Source organism: Rhipicephalus sanguineus, chromosome 6, assembly GCF_013339695.2.
Source record: "Rhipicephalus sanguineus isolate Rsan-2018 chromosome 6, BIME_Rsan_1.4, whole genome shotgun sequence".
NCBI lineage: Eukaryota > Metazoa > Arthropoda > Arachnida > Ixodida > Ixodidae > Rhipicephalus > Rhipicephalus sanguineus.
Window position 1 is genome coordinate 133,943,582 of NC_051181.1, and position 20,963 is coordinate 133,964,544.

The 20,963-nt window shown below is 47.1% G+C and overlaps 1 protein-coding gene across 20 annotated transcripts in view; it reads right to left on the reverse strand.

Annotated features, from left to right (window-relative positions):
* The window catches only part of LOC119396471 (plasma membrane calcium-transporting ATPase 2), a 332,288-nt gene that overhangs the window by 90,113 nt on the left and 221,212 nt on the right, over positions 1-20,963 (reverse strand). Inside the window, exon 1 of one of the 20 annotated variants that reach the window (XM_037663699.2) lies at positions 567-690. The exons of 18 other annotated variants lie outside the window; for them this stretch is intronic. The gene's annotated coding sequence lies outside the window, so the exon portion shown is untranslated. Of the gene's footprint in view, positions 1-566; positions 691-20,963 lie in introns of those variants that run through there. One more of the 20 variants, XM_037663700.2, reaches the window with a different exon arrangement.

The following is a 20,963-nucleotide window of genomic DNA, read 5'->3' on the forward strand; positions in this document are numbered from 1 at the left end:
CGTTAAGCGCAGGACACCACACCGCGCAGGACAGGCCCACCCCGACACTCGAGCACGTGTGAAGTAGCGAGCACAACACGGCGACTCCAAAGTGAGCCGGCAGTAGGCGTTGTAGTGGCCGACCGCAAAACACAAACCGATAACCACAGAGAGTCATTAATAGCTGACCACGAGGTGATAGATGCGCGAAGGCTCGTTTTCGAGGGTGGAACGAAGGAAGGAAAGCGGTTCCTCAGGACACCCGGAAGCGAATCCAGCACCGCGTCACTCGTATTCCGCGCCGATGACACACACGCCTCTGATGAAAGCGTCGCAAAGGAAACACTCGCACTGCTTGACTTTGTATGTGGTGTCTCACCGCCTCGCGAAACATTCGAACGGCGATGTGATCCCCAGGCGTGGCGCGGCTAATGCTCCACGCGGGAAGCTTGCAACGCCCGACGACGAAAAGTGCTTTAAAACGCAGGTGGCGAAATGCGGTGTCTCCGCTGTGGCAGGCACGTTAACTCGCGAAACGTGTGAAATAAAAAAAAAATCGTGCCGGAGCTGCCGGCATGAAAGCACACCTTGCCCACTTTGACGAGCCCGGGGGGCAGCGGTGAGAGGACACTAAAAAAACACAGTCGCTCACATTCGGTTTGCAGCCAAGCCAAAATACCCCAGCTGGCCGCCCCGCGTCGCGTTCTTGCGTTTTCCTTCGCTCCTTCATTCTATCTTTGCGTTTGTTTGCTTTGTCGCACGCGCTGCCATCTGTGCCTGTAACCGGAAACTAGGAGCCTACCGAAGCGCCGCGCCGAGAATCGCGAGATGCGAATGCAAAACCGAAACAGGCTCGGACCAATCAGCGCGCACTGAATACACTTAGGCGCGTTTTTCGAATTGCTAACACAGAGAAGCAAAGTATAGGGGACGTTATTTGTAGTAATTACGATATAAATGTGAAGCAATTAAAGTACACGAAAAGACAACTTGCCGCCGGCAAGGGCCGAACCTGCAACCTTCGAATAACGCATCCGATGCTCTACCAATTGAGCTACGATGGCGGTCATCCTCCCGTCCACTTTTTTGGGTATATATGTGCATTTAAACCTCAAGTGTACGCTCTGAACACTGTAGTGAACGCTCTAAAGGGCAATCAAGTTTCTCTTGATAATTCGAAGACTTCGGAATTTTGCTGCAATCAATACTTTTCAATGGTAGCACTTGAATAAGGTTACCGCAATGCCAGTGGCGTAGGCAGAAACTTTTTTCGGGTGGGGGGGGGGGGGCACGCCCTTGATCCGACGTGGGACTCCGGGTAGGTAAGTGGGGAGGAGTGTCATTTTGTGCTGCGTATCCCGTGGCAGAAAAAAATTTCGGGGTTGGGGGGCACGGGCCCGATGTGCACCTCCCCCCTCCCTCCCCTGGCTACGTCACTGTGCAATGCGGTAGCAAAATCCAGCAAACGCTTGACATGTGATGTTATATATGTTTAGATGTTTTCAAGCTGACTGAGAATGATGATACGTACGCTCACGTAGAACGGAGAAAATAACGGCATAACCAAGCTATTTTGAGGCGGCACAGCATAATTAAATGAACTGAAATTCTTTGGTATTACCTGGTATTACGTGCCGAACCAGGAAATGAACAGAAGCACGCCTGCTGGGGGCGCTTTTGCATAGGCGACTACATCTAAACTAACATGCAACCCCGAACATTTCTAATGAAGAAAAAAAAAAACGTTTGTAACGTGTTGATTGTAACGCTAACTTTCCCACTTCTGTTCCCTATTTCATACTTGAAAACCCTTCTCCTCTCGCTTTCTGAACAAAAATACAACAGATATTGCAGAGGGACACTTATAAGCGGTCGCTCGGAAATTATCCGCTCCACATCTACACCTACAAAGAGCGCACTTCGGCAAGACGGAATGCTAGGTTTTATAGGCAATACGTCGCGGATACGGGATTGAGTGAATTCAAGGTTACGGATACGGAATTGAATAAATCCCATGATATACGTCACGGATACCGGTTGGATTGAATCCCACAGATTAGACGCTACGGATGCTGGACTGATAAATTTCTTGGGAATATGCCGCGGATATTTGACTGAATGACCTCTATCGGTAACACGTGAACGATGTGCGATTGACTGATTCCTACGTAATACGTCAGTGATTGAGTGATATCGATTGAATCTCTGGCAAAACAATCACTGATAGAGATTTGTAACTTGACCTTCGGTAACTCGACACAGACGATTGAATGACATCCGGGGCAGGGGAAGGCAGAGGGGACAAATGAAAGTGCTTTTGGTGCAAAGTTGTGTATGTGAACGGCTTATACGAGAACCAAGAAATCAGAGCGACATAGCCTTAAATTTCAAGTTCGCTCCTGATGCGACCCTCCTCCCCGCTATCTTCTTATCTCTGCTCTTAGATCATAATCGTTGCGAAAGAGAGATGGGGAAAATAAGGGGAGGGAGATTATAAACGAGTATATGCGATAATCCATTGCTCGCCTTTCTGCAGCCTCTGTCCATGCTCTAGGCCGCTGGGCGCGCCGATTTCATAACGCACCCCTGCGTTGTACGATCGCGAAGCTCTATGAACGTCGATCGTCTTTATTTCTGGAAACCCATTGGGACCCAGTACTTCGAACGCGCGTATACGGAAAGTTACGACAGCAGGCTCGCGCAAATCAACAAGGACTTGCGCGACTAGCTGCAAGGCCTCACTCACGGCATTGAGGAAGAGACTGAACTTATTTGCCTTCTTTTTGTTTTTCTCCGAAACGTCGAGGCGTAACGGCGCATGTTCAACGCCATATGCAGTCGCTGCGCGAACCGCCATTTGGACTGAGTCGTTGTATAGGTCGTGTATATATTCGAGCATTTCTTCCCAGAAAGCTCAGTGTGCGCTAGGCAAACAAAAGATGCGAAGCTATCAAATTAAAAGGAAAAGATGAAGTGGATATGCCCGATTGCACTACATGCATATGCTATGCGGCAAATCCGGCCAGCGAATCTGGCAAAAGAAAGAGAGAGAGAGAGAGAGAGAGAACAAGATCAAGGAACTCTCTGAACGTGACATATTTTACCTTCCAAGTGCTAAAAGAAAAATTACACCATCTCCCGCTAAAGGGGACCATGAGGCGATGCGAAGCCGGAGCACTTGCACGATCGCGTTCCGTTGGCGTTCGTTGGGCATGCTACCGACCTCGCGTCGTGGAACGCGAAGAGGGACGCTACGCGCGTCGTATCTTCCATCTAGCCTGGCCGTTAATTCTCACAGGGCGAGCGGGGAACGCGGTCGACAGGCGGGCGAGAGGGGGGCAGCGTAGGAGAGGAGAGAAGGGGAGGGGACGCGCATGCGCTCGAGCTCATTGCGGCGTTGCGCAGGAGAGAATTTCGGCGTGTCTAGCCCGCGTTTCAGAGGAAGTGTGGAAAGGGGGAGGGGAGAGGGGCATGGGAGAGGGGAGGGGGAAAGTGGAGAGGGAATGTGGAGAGGGAAAGTGGGAGGAACGTGGAGAGGGGAAGGGGAGAGGGAAAGTGGAGAGGGGAAGGGGAGAGGGTGCGTAGAGAGGAGGTGTGTGGAGAGGGTATGCGCATGCGCAGTAAGGGTGGTCACGCCGCACACCACCACCACCACCACCGCCGGATTGAGCTCGACCTTAAAGGGGTGGTGCCACCAAATTTGTGGCTTGCGCATTTTTTGCTGTAAGCGTTTCCTATAGCTCCAGGAAGCATGATGCACGCACCAAGATTCATGTATTCTCGCTAAATAACTTAATATCGCTTTTGATTTGGACAACTTTCGGTTTCGGTTTCTGGGCGCCGAGGTTGGGCAGTGACGTAGAAGTGTAGGAGGCGTGGTCACGTGACCACACAAGGCTGTGACGCACATAGCCAGGAAGCGATCGAAACTCGGGGAGTGATGTAGCAACCGATGCTTTGCCGGTACTACAGTGAACTAGAATGTATTCTAGTTCATTACAGCCGGTACGTACGTTGCGGAAGTGGCGGAGGTCCGGAGGTCACTCACGTTACTACAGCAGATTTGGTGTGACGTCACTACAACTTTCGTTGCCCATCCTACAGATCTACGTCACTGTTGGCGCGCTAGCGATGGGTTTCGATCGGGAGAATGAGCATTTAGGTACACTTTGGAAGTGAATGAAAATATATTCTAAACGTTTGCTGTGTCCAACCCTTCGTGTGGAATGTCCTTGCATACAGAGGAAACCCACAACAGGCTTGTTATAGCCTCGAAATTTGATGGCACCACCCCTTTAAGATACTTCGCATCTAAAAGGAAATGTTGTTGTCAATGTTATGGTGTTGGGCTTTGATCGAAATAGTTGCCAAGTGCCATTTTGCTAGCTTGCTCCTCGATTAACTGCGCCTATTCGTCAAGATGCCGTTGGTTATTGTAAGTGAAAATTTAGAAAATGAAAAAAAGCTGCGTAAGGAATAGTAAGAAATATAGCCGAATCTGTAGGCTTTAAAACTAATTTTGTTAACAGCAAGAAAGTTCAGCAATAACGAAGTCATTTGGAATATACATGATGAACAAATTGGTGTTTTTTGGAGGCACCGAAGTGTTGTTGATCTGATCAAATATCAATTAATTAACAAGGTATCCTCCTCGTGTCACCCAGGAATTCGCAGAAGGCCGTTTTATCTTCTTTAGTTGTTTAGTTTTAGCTGACGAGAAAAATAAATGAGCATGCATCTTGGAATCAGTGGCACGGTACACGGGCCTCCAGCATCTCGCCTTCATCGGACATGCGACCGTCGCAGCCGGGATCGAACCCGGAACCTTCGGGTGAGCATGCCGAGCACCGTAACTACTGTACTACTGAGGCGGACTACATTTTTAATTTCAAGGTATCCAGTCGCTACTACTACCACACCAAATCAGCTTTTAGGGGCGAAGCTCCTTAAGGCGGCACCCGTTCGTCCCTCGTAGTCGTAGTCGTAGTCCGTAACCAGTCTTACGCTTTGACCTCCAAGGTGGTGCCGGTGGGAGATTTTTCCTGTGCGTTGTTGAACAATAAAAAATTCGCAGCGGTAGCTAAAAGCCGACTTCTTCTGTCTCTCATTCCCATTAGCAGCCATTCTTTACCTCCAAGGTAGTGCCTGATGAGATTTCTCCTGTGCGTAATTAAACAATAAAAATTTTGTTCAAAACGCCGTTTATTGATGAAATAAACCAACGAAAGACGCCAGATGTTTTGTAAAAGCAAAACGGAAGAACGCCAGATGTTTCTAAAGCAAAAGGAAAAGACGCCAGCTGCTTAACGAAAGACGCCAGATGTTTTCTAAAGCAATGGTTTTCTAAACAATGAAAATTCGCAGCGTACATGTAAAATTAAAGTGAGCTGCAAGTCGTCATAACTCATCGAACCTTTAGTATAAACGCGCCCTATCTCACGTCGGTGATGATGTACTGGGCAGAATTCACGGAAGATTCACGGTTTACCGATGAACCTCCGCAGCTTCGCCCACTCATCATCATTCACTCTGTGGATATGCTGTGATTTTTGTATTGGCTGTTCGATGCAGCGTTTATTATTTTCTCAGCGTCACGGGGATCCAATCCAGTTAACCAATGTCGATTCTGAGAAATGGTTGAAACGCTGCACGCGTCCTCAACAACAGGGCACCGAACACATACCGCGCTAGCGGGTCAGGTGGATTGCACTCTACCGAAAATATTCCCACTTCGCAAAAAATCCCAGGGAGCACACAGCTGTGTGCATGCCAGACAAATCGTGTCGAACAAGCTCACGTACAAAAACAGACAACGCGCGCTCTTACCGAGAAGTGAAACGAAAACAATTCCAACGAATGCGCATCGACACGGGAAACTGCGATGTAGGAGGTTTCGATAAGTGACGAAAGAACGTGATCTGTGCACCTGCACTGTCAGATACTTCATGGCGGGTATATGTCCTCGAGCGATTGCGAGATAATTAAACTGCAGCGGCATGACCGTATACTACGGCGCGAAGTATATACAACAAAAGCGACCGTGGTTTCTTTATTCAATAGAAGTCAGTGTGCATGAATGTGTAGAAACGGCCGTGTTCAAAGTTTCCTTTTGTTCAAGGAGGTCCCAACCTTGCTGGAGCAGCCCGTCTCGTTGTGCCTCCAGCCAACATGATTGTTCATATGTATGTATGTGTGCGCGAGAGTGGGAGTATACTCCATATATGGATCCATATATGGCGCCATATATGGATCCGTACATGGCCACCATATATAGATCCATACATGGCAGCCATATATGGATATGTGCGTGATATAGCCTGCTGGTCACCCAGCAAGGCGTCCCCCTTCCCCTTTGAAGTTAGGAGGAGGGGCTCATCCCCCTCCCCTTCCCTGAGATCTCATGGAACTAATAATTCGAGATAAGAAAGAGAGAGAGAGAAACATTGAGCAAAATGCAGCAACAGCTTGAATACAGCACTCGACACGGTAAATCGGCCGGAATATCACTGCAACCCGCGAGCTCGTTCAACAAAAGCACTAGTAGGAGCAGCGCAGCGTGTTAAAGCAGCCATCCGGGAAAGCGGCAGTATACAAAGCCATGCTCTTGAAGTACGAGGGAACACCATAACGCAGCGTTGCCCACAAACGCTTTCGCGCGAGTATCCCGGGTCACGTGTCACCCGAGGGATGACGAATGATGCGCTTCAACGAGGCGTGACAGGCAGAACGAAAGCGAAGCTCGACATATCTCGCACAGTTTTAAAGGGGTCACGGCACAAGCAGAGGCGGGCACGAAACAAAAGGCTCAACGGGGGTGTACGAAGCTACTCCGACGATTGTGTCAGAGCACACTGAAACGATCGCCGCTGCGGTGATGCAGTGGTTACGCTGCTCAATACATTGACTGAGCAGGATGAAAAAGGAGAAGGAGATGGCTTTTGCCTTCGAGTCGTCTTAGGTGAACGCATAAGGGGCCCTGTGAGTTTTTATTATATTATATTGAAACGATCGAAAGGCGTAAAGTGAGATAGATAGCAGATAGCTTTACCTTGCATACACTGTATGCTCGCTACTATCATCTACAGAACACTGATGAATATAGACGGCAATATATCAGCAGTGAAGTTGTCTTGCGATGTTGCGGCAAAAAGGATGCGTCGATTCGTTCATTTCAAACAGTATACTTCCCATAACGCTGTTTAGAAAAGATGGACAACCAAATTAATTAATATTAATTAGTGTACATGTCCTCCCCGGTCCCCGAACACATGCGATATATTCGAGGAGGAGGAACACCAAGTCTTACTTTCGCAAAGTGTCTTTTTTTTATTTTTTTTCAGTGTAATCGTAGTATAGTTGTTGTTGAAGGTCGGATAGCGGGTCGCAAGTTAGCAGTGTATTGGAATATTTTGACTATCCAAAGCTAATGGTGCCCGCGTTTCCAATCTGCTTCAACTATTAATCAAGAAAAGACCATTTGAAGTTTGACCTTTTCCGCGCTCTTATAAAGTGTAAGCATATACAGCAACAGTGAGAGAGGACGTACTTACGTACTTAGAACGATATATTAACAGGACACGATTACTAGCGCAAAAGGAGACGGGGACGAAAAGAAGAAACAGGGGACCAGGCAAGATTTCAACTAAACTTTATTACAATTAGCATGCAAGTGCATACACACAAAATTTGGCGACCGCATGCGCGCAACAGAACCGTTAAACTCATATAAAATAGATTGATAACCCATATGGTATCAATTTCTTCGCAGATAATCAAGCTTCTTGTCAGAGAGGGAGACTCTTGTGCGCATGCGGTCGCCAATTTGTGTGTGCATATACTTGCATGTTAAATGTAATAAAGTTTAGTTGAAGTCTTGTCTGGTCCTGTGTTTCCTGTTCTCGTCCCCGTCTCCCTTTGCGCTAGTAATGATGTCCTATTATGGTCGATACCAACTGGCCCAACTTTCCGCCTAACTTAGAACGATATTTACGTTAAAGAAGCCCACAAAAAAGAAAATATATCCGGAGCCCCGCATTCCGCCGTCTATAATATAGCTACAGCGCGTTCATCCGCGACAAGAACTCTATAGAACTTTCATTTAAAATCTGTAGAAATCCTTGTCACGGGTGTTTAATCGAGGCGTGTGCCATAGATGTTTAATATTAATGAGAACTAACAGACAGTAATGCCAAGGAAAGTATACAGGGTATGCTATTTGTAATAATTTGTATATAAATGTGAAGAAAGTAAAGTGGACGAAAAGATAACTCGCCGCCGGCAGGGACCGAACCTGCGGCGAATTATATTTTCGTCCACGTTATTTTCTTCCCATTTATATACCAATTATTACAAATAACATCCCCTATACTTTCCTTGGCATAACTGTCTGTTAGTTCTCATTAATGTTGTGTCTAACAAAGAAAAAGCGAGTCCTTAAAAGTCATCTCCTTTCCTTCATTTGTACATGCTTAATGCAACTCCTGATAGTGCTGTTGACATCTATATACTACAGCTAAAAAATAATAATAATAAGATCGAGGTCATAAGACGGCGCGACGGTTGTTCAGGGTCTCTGAATCGAGTTAAAAAACAGATGGTTTTCTGTAAAAAGCCATTTGCCGTTTTTTTTTTTTTTTTGTAATGGCGAAACGGTAGCGTGTGCGTTGGCGGAGCACAGCTCAAAAGTTTCGCAGTACGGGCAGGAAGCCCGTAGTTATAAGCAGCGAGCGGAAATATCCCCAAGGTTAAACACAACATATATGCGCGCGTTTATATACAACTACGGCTTTTTATTCCGCAGTAGCGCAGCAGCAGATTCGGATGTTTTCAATGCGTTTTAACGTGGCATGTATCTTCACCGATTCCGGAAATGTGGTGGCATCGCTCCGCATTTGCCCTCAATCTCTGTTCTCTTCTTTTTCTGTCTTTTTTTTGTGTAATAGCCAAAAAAGTATAGATAACATTTGCGTAACAAATAAACTAGGATACTGCATCGCTCCCAACTTGATTACTAAAAATATTTACGGTACAACGCGTGAAGCCGCGTACCGAGATTCAGGTGTAATTTCAAGCAGTTCGGGACCTTGGTGCGGACGTAATTATTTCGATGCATTTCTCCGCTTCAATGTGCGACGTGTTTAGTCGGTAGCTTCAGTATACCTATCTGTAGGACTTTGTAGGGTTGAAGATCGGGCTAGTTGATCCAACATGATTAAGACAGCAGCGCAAATAAAACAAGCACAGTAAAGTGTTCGTGCCAACTCTTTCTTGTGCCTGTTTTGTTTACGCTGCAGTCTTCATACTGTCGGACTCCATCAATACGTTCCGATGCAAGCCGGTGACTGACAGTGCGCAATAAAGACGCATACCAAGCAAAAGGGTGACAGGCGCAGGAGACGAAGACGATAGGCAGATGTAGAGAGAAGAGTCTACAAAGTGTTGTATGTTTGGGTGGGTTTGTAATGCGTGTACAAAGTGCGGTGCAGAACGAAAAAGAACTACGTGCCCCACCGGGAGCCACGCACTCGTACGCAGGTGTAGGAGCGAGCGACGGTGATAAGAATCGCGTTTTCGTGCGTATAGGCGACACTTTACAGGGGACAAGGGCAGCAGGAGCTAATTGAAAAGTGGAGCAATTTAAAAAAAAATTTCGCAGTTTTTGCTGCCAAAAACAATGCCTCCCCTTCTCTCTCTCTTACACACACACACACACACACACACACACACACACACACACACACACACACACACACACACACACACACACACACACACACACACACACACACACACACACACACACACACACACACACACGCACACACACACACGTGTTCTGGATCCTACTTATCTAGAGTGATCGAGCGGCTTCGCAGTGGCTGCAGTGGCTGGAATGTTTTTTATTAGAAAGAACATGTAACCAGGATGCTGTCTGACTGCGCGGTATGAATCCGGTGGTCGCCTTAGCATGTAGTTTTGAAAGACATGATGGCCGAATCTGCCCGTCGGCCGCACCAGACAATCAATCAATCAATCAATCAATCAATCAATCAATCAATCAATCAATCAATCAATCAATCAATCAATCAATCAATCAATCAATCAATCAATCAATCAATCAATCGATCAATCAATCAATCAATCAATCAATCGATCAATCAATCAATCAATCAATCAATCTTAATTTTCAACAAAAATTATTACAGTGCAGAAGGTACGATTAAAAGTGTGATTAACACAGGAACAAGTGTGATTCAGACCTGTACATTGACAAAAGAATAAAATATTTCGCGTGAACTAGGGGGCACTTTTTTTTTCTTCGGTGCTTCTTGCGGAGGAACCAAGAAACGCGTGCTAAACGACTGCTCCAAGCGGGCCCTACAAAGTGGTACCGAAATGCAAATGAGCCCCCGCGAACCGGAAGTGATGAAAGTGGCGAGCCGGAAGTAAAGAGGCGCGCCCGGGGCCGCTGCGACTCCCAAAATGCGGTGCCTGATCTGCAACGTAAAGAAGCGTGACCCGAAATCGAGCACGCGAGGCGACTACACGAGGGGCTGAAAAAGTTTGCAGAAACATGTAGAAGAATCGAAGTATATTTTGTAATAAAGAGCAAGCTGGATCACACTTAAATAATTTAATCAGCATCACACTATCGTAATGCCTTGTGCAGGACGAATACCACTCCACCAACGTTCTCTAGTCGCTCCCATCATAAACTGATACTTTGTGCAGAATGCACCACCCGCTCAGCAGGTGCTGCATTCTTTGCATTACGTCTCAAAATTGCGTACAGTGGGTCGTGCTGCCTCGTGCATTCTTTGCATTACGTGTCAAAAGTATACGTACAGTCGAGCCTCGTTATAACCAACACTAATACAGGGAATTATCGGTTATAGCGAACTAAACACAAACTTTGGCTGGTCACGCTTCGTTTCAGTGGCACTTATTCTTTTTATAACGAAACCAACAACGCGAGAGCCGCTGCGATATCGGCTATAACGAATAAATGTACGGTTCGCGCGAGGCTTAACACTAGAAACGTATAGCATAAAAAGCAAAATAAATATTGAAAGACAATTCACGACCCATTAAGAAAACGTGATTGTATATTGAAAATTTGGTAAGAAATGTGGTTGAAAAAGTTGCGGAAATTTTGGTCATAAATAATGCGGACGCCGCGGACATGGACAGGAGATCACTGTGGACACTATGGAAAACGTCATCCTGCGCAGAGCACGCGTTTTTGCATCTAGGACTTTTGCGTGTGCCAGATTGCCGATTTATTACGGCCGGTACTTATATGTACCGTTACAACGACTATCGGATATAAAGAACTAACTTATGGTCCAGCTGCTGCTTCGTTATAACGAGATTCGACTGTTCACTTTTGACACGCAATGCCACAGAATTTAACATTACAACAGAAATGCACGACGCACGCTGCTTCGCCGAAGGTTCGGCAGATGAGCGTCGTAGAAAAAACACGAACGACAGATCTGCGACCACATGGGAAGCTCCTACACTCCGAAACTAAGGCGGCTCAAACACACACGCGGACCTAAGCCACCCGCAGCTATCGTATTAGACCCCTTTCACATTTCGCAGTTGCGCTTCTCCGCACCGCTGTACTGTACGTTCGCCCAACTAAGGGGCGGCAGCGGTCGTCGTTCAAAGGACTATGGATGTTCTAGCTGTAAATGTCTAAGTTTGTCTTGCACACACGGTTTCACCACGAGAGGCACGCCTACATTTTCCGTGTGATAATACAAGCAAACTGATTACACAAGCTGATGGGAAAAAGTGGCTATGCCGCCTTAAGCTGCGGGAAACTTGCGTGGCAGAAAAGCTAGCTTTACAATTGTGAAGACGGTACATAGAATGTAAAGAATGTTCGCACTTTCCTGCATCGGCTCTCACAGCGCGTGTGTAATCCTCGAGAGTCCGACATTGTTTGTTCATAGGACGTAATTGTGCAGCAAAGGCCCGCTGAAGTTCGGCGTTTGCCCTGTGCATGTCGCTCCATATTGGCTATAAAATTGAGACGCAAAATAATGTTCCGTAATACTTGCAACAAACTAGCCCATCATACTTGCTTGATCGTCCCTGCACTTGTCTCTACGTTGCGCTGAAGCTGACACGTATGCAATTCGTGTCAAATTAGACCAACAACGTATATTCTCTGAGCCTGTTTTGACCTCGGTATACTTACGCTTGACCAATCACGTGCCGTTGTGGATAAGCGAAGTGCGATAAGCCGTGCGTACGGCTTATTCAGTGCGGATAAGCCAGCAAAGGTAAGCGAAGCCAAACCACACTTATGGATCTACACACGGCCTCTAACCTCGCAGCTGTAATAGCTTTAACAGATAAGGAGCTTGCTTTCTTGCGTTTGCGCATGCGCTCTTGTTCATCTTGAGCGGGCAGCCTGTGCTTTTATTTTTTTTAGTGCTTGCTCATGGATGGATGAATAAACTTTATTTCGGTCCCTCGGAACGCGCCCTAGCACGTTGCGGGCCGCTCCCACGTCGGAACAGAAAGCAGAGTGCTTGCTCATGCTGGCTTCGTATTTTGGTAGGGGGTGCTTTTTAGTGTATTTGTCATATATGCTTGACCTTCAAAATAAAATTTCAGTCGGACGTCAGCGCTCGTCTGCGTCGGTCTGTCTGTATGTTGTATCTACATGCGCTGCAGTCACATTTGTAAAGAAATACCAACCAGCCCGTACCCAGACCTTGCTTCAGCGTAATAGTAAGCTTCCGGTTTCTTCAATGCATCATTTCCTCTCTGAAAACTGCGTAAATCCGCTTTTAACGAAACTTTATAGTGAAAATTCCGCTAAATCCCAACGACTTCTCTACAATAGGGCACGCTGCTCCTGCGTCAGTGAACAACGTGTAGTACGAAAGAAAATCGGGGGCATCGGGTGGAAACAATTGACTCCTTAGTATAACAGAGAGCTGAGCTAGTTGGTAAGTATTCATTCCAAAAAAGACACTTCGAATAACAGAGAGCTGAGCTAGTTGGTAAGTATTCATTCCAAAAAGACAGGGCGTGCAAACACGGACACACGAAAGCAGTCAGGACACCACAAACGCCGGCGTTTGTGGTGTCCTGACTTCTTTCTTGTGTCCGTGTTTGCACGTACGCCCTGTCTTTTTTTGGAATCAATTGACTCCGCCGGCCGCTAATTGAAGGCAACGTCCATTCGCGTACGACCAGCGCCTGCACTGTCCACGCTTGTAGGTCACTCGCCCACGACGCCGTTAGGTATACACCATCGAGTGGTGTCCGTACGTCCCTCCTCCAATACATCAACACGCACGGCGCCGTCACAAATGAAAACGTATCGATCCATCATCGTATAAGAAGCCGTGCTTTGTTATGCGGCCCTTCTTTTCGTGCCCCCCTTCGTTCTGTTCCAATCATTCCTTCTTTTCTCTGCACCACCGCAAACGAGAGTGACAGAAAAGAAAAAGGGGAGGAGAGGGGGCCAGTCATGCCGTGGTGCGTGCTGCATTCGCAGACCGAGCCGCATTTCCCATTCCTCCTGTCACCGCGTCAAGCGAGCCTACAGAGCGCGCTGCTGTGCCCTCTCTCTCCCCACCTCTACCTCCCTCATCTCCCATCGTTCCAGCAAAGCAGATCAATACGTCGATGTGTCGCCGGCTCCTGCGGTGGCGGCCTGGTAAATCTAATGCGGCCCTCTGCAATTATTCTTTTTTTTCTATCTCCCCCAGCGGGTTCTAACTTCTCCGAATGTGCGAGCCCGCCCCCACCGCTACACATCATGCTAGCACCCGTTCTCTTCAACCCAATATTCAAGAAGCAGTCGCGTACGTATCTATAGGTCAAGAAATGCGTTTTTTTAAAGTTTCGTTGCCGTGTTTGGCTGTCCATCGCGTTTGTATGTGTTATATACTGTTTAATATATGTCGACATCCCAGTATGTTTGTTCGTTCGTTTTTGCTGCTCTTTTTTTTTTTTTCTGTGAGTAGATCTGTTTCCGTGACAAAGTGACCACTGCGCTGCTCTGTAAGTAACGCCGTCAAGAGCGTCCGTGCATTAAATGCAATTGTACAGTTGAGTAATTGGTACTTAATTATTGGTACAACGAGAAAGAAAGAAAGAAAGAAAGAAAGAAAGAAAGAAAGAAAGAAAGAAAGAAAGAAAGAAAGAAAGAAAGAAAGAAAGAAAGAAAGAAAGAAAGAAAGAAAGAAAGAAAGAAAGAAAGAAAGGTAGTAGGTCAAGCATGCACACGCCAAGCTTTGCTTGCTCCCTGTTTCCCGATAGGGAAAGGGATTCTGAATTTTTTTTATTTCATCTTATCGCTCGTGTTCTTTTTTCTTGCACATAAGCACAGCTGGCGTAGGCACAACGCTAATTGCCACGTGCTTAGCGCGAACGCAACCTTTCTCTTTTACGTAAATATAAAACACCATATAAGGAGAGGAGGTAAACAGAGGCCCGACGCTCACTGGAAGTATACACGCACGCATGCAGGCACGCACGCATTCACAAACACACACAAACACACAAACGCGCGCGCGGAAAGAAAAAACATCACTTGAGACGGCAGCACAAGCTGCGGTTGTCCGGAAGCACATAAAATGATTGAATTGGTTCGTGGCCTGGCACAAAAGAAGTTGGCACTGATTTATAAAGAGTTGCATCCGATTGGAAATCCACATAACAAGGCTGAATCCAGACATACAGCGCAGATTATTCGTATTCCGGCGCAAGTACTCTCTCGAATTGACCCTGCGCGAGATATTTCGAGCGCATAAGCACTATGGGTGAAGGAAATTTATATATAACTAACACTGTTCAGCGTTAGTCTTGTAAACCCATTTGCGGCGCTATTGTGCTCGAGATCTCCCACGTACAACGTTCCAATGGGGGCAAATCAACCATGGACTCCTGCGCATGATAATTCCTGTCACACGCTTTATCTGAACACGGACAACAACGAAGTCGAAATTAGCTGCAAAGCCTCGATACACCTCGGGCACGTCTGTAGAGAAGCGCAGTTTCAGTTACGAACTAAATTTATAGCGAGCACGGTGACCATTATGGCAGTGATACGTCGCGACGACACGGTTCCTTCTTGCTCACTACGATGTGTGCGGAACAGCGAATGGCACCCAAAACCAAACGCATGCGCTAACAAAAGCAGCCAAGCGACCTACAACCTCGGAAGTCTAAGAAACACCTCATCACGAATGCATTTAGTACGAATGGACAGACGACAGTTCGATAATAAACAAGAAGATATAGGTACTCGAGACGCGATCGAGACTGTGACGCGCGCGCTTTTCGAGGAGCCGGCCGCGCTCTTGCCAGAAACGAGCGGTGTAAAAAGGGCGTGCCCGCCCACTGCGACAGTACGCTAGGTAAACAAGAGAAAAGCGTGCTTTATAGCATGCTGGTCGTCCAAACACGCAGAATCAGTCTCAACGCGCAAAGTTAATGTCATCAACGCATCTTTTAAGTGCGGCGACGCACTACAGAGGAAGCTATAATGTAGGCATCTCCTGTATGGAATGCGACTGCAACTGCCCCGACACCTCGTGTCGCGATGTCTCAGTCTCGAGAGGCCAAGGCCATCCATAACACTCCTAGTAAAGTATAGTTTGCACTATGACGAAAACGTGAGTCAGCACAGACCAGAGCCGATCTCCTATACGGCTCTGGCGCAGACTACACAACGCCTGTGCGTTTTGCGTCCTGACGTCACGCGTCCCTCCGAACATTTTCAACTTCGCCTATGTATAATACACTTACACATAAAAAGGAACGCACGAACATATATAAAGTATGGCTGAAGCCCCCCGGTCCTGCTCTATTATTATTACCGATCGCAAGTTTCCAAGCAATTATCATCATAATCATATCAAAGTCAGACCCCCTTTAGAAAGAAAAACGTACATTCGCGCTTGACAGCGACGCGTAATTTCCGCATCGTCAACTGGGTCGGAAACAAATCACAATTTACACGCCTATAACCAACAACATGCATGGGCACGAACGGCACATTTATTTGCAATACTCCGCCTGGTCTTCCAAAAAAGACAGTCAAGCACATTGAGGCAAATCTTGCAAACTTTCTTCACTCGGTACTTAACCGGTCGCTCACAGGCACAAGAAGAAGATGCAATCATTCTGCCAGGCGCAGACAGACAGACCGACAACAAAGGCACGCTAGGTCCAGCAACAAAAACGCCACTGGTCATCGTCGAGAACCGAGCGAAGAGTGACCGAGCACTTGTCTGCAAGTAACCCAAGCACACGGACAACGAAAACGAATGGTCTGGAAGAGCGAGAAAAGCCGCAGAGTGCAGTAAGAGAAAACGAGCGTGCACGGCTATTGTCGAAAGCAAGACTTGTAAACACGCTGCGCGCAGGGTTTTTTTTTATCATGCGTGCCTTACGTGCCTGGTCCGAGGCAATACCCATTCGACCATTTCGTGTTTTGAATTTCTGTTATTCCATCTTACGAAACATTTAGCGTACACAATGAGCTTGCACAAAAGGAGATGCCACGCCTGTCTTCATAACACGCAACGGAACATTGTTGTAAATCGGCTTTAGTAACAACAGGAGAGAGAGAGAATGAGAAAGGGAGAGATAAACGTTTACTGACAGAATCAGTGTCCCAGAATCGCAGCCGTGGTTAAATGGTTAGAGCTTCCGCATCCAATGCGAAAGGTACTGCGTTCGATTCCCAGAGCCGCCAGGCACCCACTGGTTCTTCTTACCGCGGTGCTCGTTGGTGTACTCATATTTCAAGAACGTGACCGTTCTTTTGCGCTCTTCTTTCACTATACCTAAACCTTCAACCCACACCCAACGACGCTGTGCAGATAGATAGATAGATAGATAGATAGATAGATAGATGAACTTCAGGATGGCAGAAAGGTCGATCTGAACTTCAAGACTGCTACGTTATGCAAGGGGGGGGGGGGCAGCAACAAGGACGTTTTTCCCTCGCCCTCATTTGCCCACAGTCCCTTGCATATTCCTAGGATGACATATTCTTCAACTTTCTCGATGATCTGTAAGCTGTGTGTCCGTGGCGCGGCTTGCCGGTCTATCGTCTGACGTATAAGCTTCCACACTGCAGCTCCGCTTATAATAACTCTCTCGATATAGCGAACTTCCCGTTCGAATGGCTCAAACTACGGCCAACCAAAACGGATTTCCAAGGTGCCTCGTACGAACACTGACTGCGCCACGTGCGCGCTGTGAAGCGTATATAAACAGGAAAGGAAGGCGCACACAAAAGCTCGCATAAACCGTCCGCGGGCGCGCTGTCAGCGCCTCCATCAGCACGCACGCGTTATGACATCTACGAGAGAGGAGATCATAAAATATCGAGAATAAGGGAGAGATGAAAGAAAGCTGCCCGGCCACGAATGCTGGATGGGAGAATCGAAGCGGCCTCCCGAAGCTGTCCGACAGAGCAGCGGTACGTACTCTCACTGGCCGCACGTCTCCCATGCATGTAGAGGAGCTCGCAAACTCGTGCGAGCGCGAAGCCTTTCTATCGAATTCCGTTAGACGACGGGCGGCTCTCGCGTATTCTGGGAAGCCAGCGCGTTGCAGGGCCATTCAAAGACAGCTATCTGTACTAGACGGCTGCTGTACGCTTACGGCGCATATCAGGGGCGAAAGAGAGAGAGAGGGAAAGCAGGACAGCGGAACACATTTAATAATAATAAGTGTTGGGGTTTTACGTCCCAAAACCACGATATGATTACGAGGGACGCCGTAGTGGAGGGCTCCAGAAATGCACACGGGCCTCTTAGCATTTCACCTCCATCGAAATACGGCCGCCGTGGGCGGGATTTGATCCCGCGACCTTCGGGTCAACAGTCAAGCACCATAACCACTAAACCTCCGCGGCGAGAAAGCAGGGCAGCGGAACACATCTCATCCTTGCCTGCTCCACAACGCTGAGCCGGAAATGCGCGCAACAACGACAATAATAATAATAATCAATCAATCAATCAATCAATCAATCAATCAATGATTTATTTAACGTGCCCAGGAACAACCGTAAGGTCTTTGTGCTGGCGCACGCAAAAAAAAAACAATAAAAATAAACAATACAATACAGACAGTTTTCAGAAATAAAAAGAGCAAAAACACGTAGACAAAGAGAAATGAACACAAAAGGGGAGGAGTAAAATAAGACAACACGAGAAATATTGACGGGGCATAAAAAATTAGATTGCATATATACAACTATGTGGAAAGACTGAGAAGGGAAGACTAATAATAATAATAATAATAATAATAATAATAATAATAATAATAATAATAATAATAATAATAATAATAATAATAATAATAATAATAGTGCTCCCGTCCTTTAATGCTGTCGTTTGTCCGCCGCGGTGGTACAGTGGTTACGGTGCTCGACAGCTGTCCCGAAGATCGCGGGTTCGAACCCGGCCGCGGCTGTCGCATTTCAGCGGAGGGGAAATGCTAGAGACCCGCGTACTGTGCGATGTCAGTGCACGTTAAAGAGCACCAAATGGTCGAAATTTCCGGAGCCCTCCGCTAGGGCGTGCCTCGTAGGCTAATCATACCGCGGTTTTGGCAGGTAAAACTCCAGATATTATTATTATTATTATTATTATTATATTATTATTATTATTATTATTATTATTATTATTATTATTATTATTATTATTATTATTATTATTATTATTATCGATATCGTCCCTGATTGAAATGTTACAATACGGGGGGCCTCGCCACGAAGGCTCGCACCAGGTGTAAATAAAGGTAGGTGGTTCATTAAGTTAACCATATAATCAAAAATTTTTAAACTTGCACGATTAAAACGAAATGCGTTTTCAAGGAACCGCTTCCTCGACCGCGAGCAACGTACGAGCAAAAGAAATAGAGGTCGCTCAGCCCCACAATGCCCATGCGCACCCACGACCACTACCGTGTACATATCGTCACGTGAACAATGCTTCACTTCATATTATTCCTCAAAACCCGCGAGAAACGGTCCATCTTTCGTGCACCTCCCGATAAGCTTCTACGTCACCGCTACCACGTAAGATATGTCCCGCGCATTCCACACACACACACACACACACAAAGTCACCACCGCATCACACTTGCTTTCATTCCCGATTCGGCGTCAACGTCGGACTAATCATCTCTCCCTGCGGCGGTGTGTCGCTTCCGAGGCATACAGCGCCCCTCCGAACGGCATTTTTTTTTTTCTCTTTCCTTTCACGGCTGGTCTTTCATTGGTTCCCGAAGAATGCTTGCTAAATTTGGCAGTCAGCCGTCGACGACACGTAACCGATATCTGCACCTGCCGTCCCGCGAACGATCGATAAATAGCTGAACGATTCTACTGTAACGCCGTGAGCGTATAATCAACAGGGATATACGGGGACTTTTAAAAGCGAACCCCACCTCCCAGCGTTCCCGGTACCCCACTTTCTTCAGCTTTCAAGCTCACTTTTTTTGTTTTCTTGTAATAATCTCGTCGCTCTTTTTTGTACTCTTTTTCAGCACTCTTTTCTTACGTCCGGTGGTATGAGCATAAATTTTTCATCAGCCACCGATACGCATGAACTATTCAAGCGGAATTCGGCAACTCCAAGCGAAAGGACGGATATTAGGTGAATAAAAAAATATAGCCAAGCAACCAAAAAATACAGAAGCTGCACGCCGTCCGTCGTCAATGACGGTCTCAGCGAAATTCAATCGTTCGTACTACACAGAGCGCGTTCGCCACGTGTGTCTATTGAATTCGGCACAGCGCACACACTCGCAGCAGTCGACGCTGCGAGGCTCCGCCGTTTCTGCAGCCGCGCAGCTAGGAGCGTATATTGGATGGAGCGGCACGGCTCGATCGCCGCCGCCGCCCGAGTTTAGCCCAAAAAAAAAAAAGAAAAGTCAAATCCGCAGACGCAATCTTCGGCGAGCACCCATTCCCACTCCCCTTTCGCACCCCAGCACGTTTTGCGAACGCGACTCCGTCGTTAGAACTCCTCGGCGCCGCGGATCCCTCCCTCACCCTCCTCCGCGCAACACCGTTATACTCCCTTCTCGCGGTGCAAACCCCTCTTTACTCCTTCTAACGGCTCCTTATACTCCCTAAAGCTTCTTTCTTGCTTTTTTGACACTTTTTAAGCACCCTTTTTGTAGTTTTTGTAACGAGGAGGTGGGGAGAAGAAAGGAGGCTTACATTCCGTCGTTACCCGAGGATCCTTCCCTCTCCTCCACCGAGCAACCCTCGTGACTCCCTCCTCGCGGTGGCTCCCTTCTCGCGTGTCTCCATATACTCCCTCAATTTTCTTTTCTGCTTTCTTGACGCTTTTTAAGCACCTTTTTTGTAGTTTTTGTAGCCAGGAGTGGGGGAGAGAAAAGGGGCTTAGGCGCGTGCCTCCGCAGGTCACACTATATGCTATGGTGTCAGAGTCGCCGATAACTGCGCGCCGCAGGCGTGTCGGATCGAATTCGACGTTCTGCTGCATTTGCGCGATTAAAACGCGTTTCCAGAAGAGCGAACCCTGAAGCAGAGAACTTCCGGAGGTCTTCTACATTTTTCTTTTTTTTAAAGAGACACACCACCGCTCGAGCTATGTCTATATTATTACGCGAGCCCGCGCGCGCTGAAGAGAGAAATGCGTGCAAATTTAACAGCGAGCGAAAAAATAAATAAAATGTCTGCCCTACGCCGCGCATCACAATGGAACCGAGGTAAATGAAAGAAAAGAGATATAATTGTATACGCCGTCTTCATCACTCTTTTTGTTTATTTGTGCTTCTTTCGTGTAAGGTTCTGGCGTCGTAAAGCGCAGGCGTCAACAATCCATGCATTCTTCCACAGCGGTAACTTTTACGAGTTCTTTCAACTCTCTGCGCGCCGTTGAGTTAATATAGACACTCCCCCCCCCCCCCCCCCCCCCCAAAAAAAAAAGAAAAAAAAAAGAAACGGTAGCCATATCTAG